Consider the following 1,460-nt stretch of genomic DNA (forward strand, 5'->3'; position numbering starts at 1 on the left):
GGGCTACTGTGCAGTTACCCGGTGAGTATCGCTCCCCCTGGGGGAAGGAGGGGAGGGTTTGGGCCCTGTGAGGTGTCACTAACCCCTTTTTATTTTCCGCAGCCTATTCCTGCTTAATACTTTCTGGAGGGCCCAACAAGCAGCTGGATCCTGTGTGCAGCGGATGAACCCCTGATGTGTGAGGGCTGCTGGCAGGTGTGGGTGCGTGATGCCTTTCCCATGGGCTACTGTGCAGTTACCCGGTGAGTATCGCTCCAGCTGGGGGAAGGAGGGGAGGGTTTGGGCCCTGTGAGGTGTCACTAACCCCTTTTTATTTTCCGCAGCCTATTCCTGCTTAATACTTTCTGGAGGGCCCAACAAGCAGCTGGATCCTGTGTGCAGCGGATGAACCCCTGATGTGTGAGGGCTGCTGGCAGGTGTGTGTGCGTGATGCCTTTCCCATGGGCTACTGTGCAGTTACCCGGTGAGTATCGCTCCCCCTGGGGGAAGGAGGGGAGGGTTTGGGCCCTGTGAGGTGTCACTAACCCCTTTTTATTTTCCGCAGCCTATTCCTGCTTGATAATTTCTGGAGGGACCTACAAGCAGCGGGATCCTGTGTGCAGCGGATGAACCCCTGATGTGTGAGGGCTGCTGGCAGGTGTGGGTGCGTGATGCCTTTCCCATGGGCTACTGTGCAGTTACCCGGTGAGTATCGCTCCAGCTGGGGGAAGGAGGGGAGGGTTTGGGCCCTGTGAGGTGTCACTAACCCCTTTTTATTTTCCGCAGCCTATTCCTGCTTGATAATTTCTGGAGGGACCTACAAGCAGCGGGATCCTGTGTGCAGCGGATGAACCCCTGATGTGTGAGGGCTGCTGGCAGGTGTGGGTGCGTGATGCCTTTCCCATGGGCTACTGTGCAGTTACCCGGTGAGTATCGCTCCAGCTGGGGGAAGGAGGGGAGGGTTTGGGCCCTGTGAGGTGTCACTAACCCCTTTTTATTTTCCGCAGCCTATTCCTGCTTGATAATTTCTGGAGGGACCTACAAGCAGCGGGATCCTGTGTGCAGCGGATGAACCCCTGATGTGTGAGGGCTGCTGGCAGGTGTGGGTGCGTGATGCCTTTCCCATGGGCTACTGTGCAGTTACCCGGTGAGTATCGCTCCAGCTGGGGGAAGGAGGGGAGGGTTTGGGCCCTGTGAGGTGTCACTAACCCCTTTTTATTTTCCGCAGCCTATTCCTGCTTAATACTTTCTGGAGGGCCCAACAAGCAGCTGGATCCTGTGTGCAGCGGATGAACCCCTGATGTGTGAGGGCTGCTGGCAGGTGTGGGTGCGTGATGCCTTTCCCATGGGCTACTGTGCAGTTACCCGGTGAGTATCGCTCCAGCTGGGGGAAGGAGGGGAGGGTTTGGGCCCTGTGAGGTGTCACTAACCCCTTTTTATTTTCCGCAGCCTATTCCTGCTTAATACTTTCTGGAGGGCCC

The 1,460-nt window shown here is 57.0% G+C and overlaps 1 long non-coding RNA gene across 1 annotated transcript; it reads left to right on the forward strand.

Annotated features, from left to right (window-relative positions):
* Positions 1–357: 357 nt before the first annotated feature.
* On the forward strand, positions 358–1,109 carry LOC146007025 (uncharacterized). The gene is made up of 4 exons (XR_014444203.1): positions 358–463; positions 545–684; positions 766–905; positions 987–1,109. It is a non-coding gene; the product is annotated as an uncharacterized LOC146007025 (long non-coding RNA).
* Positions 1,110–1,460: the final 351 nt, after the last annotated feature.

Source organism: Crinia signifera, chromosome 6 (genome assembly GCF_055691185.1).
Source record: "Crinia signifera chromosome 6, ASM5569118v1, whole genome shotgun sequence".
NCBI lineage: Eukaryota > Metazoa > Chordata > Amphibia > Anura > Myobatrachidae > Crinia > Crinia signifera.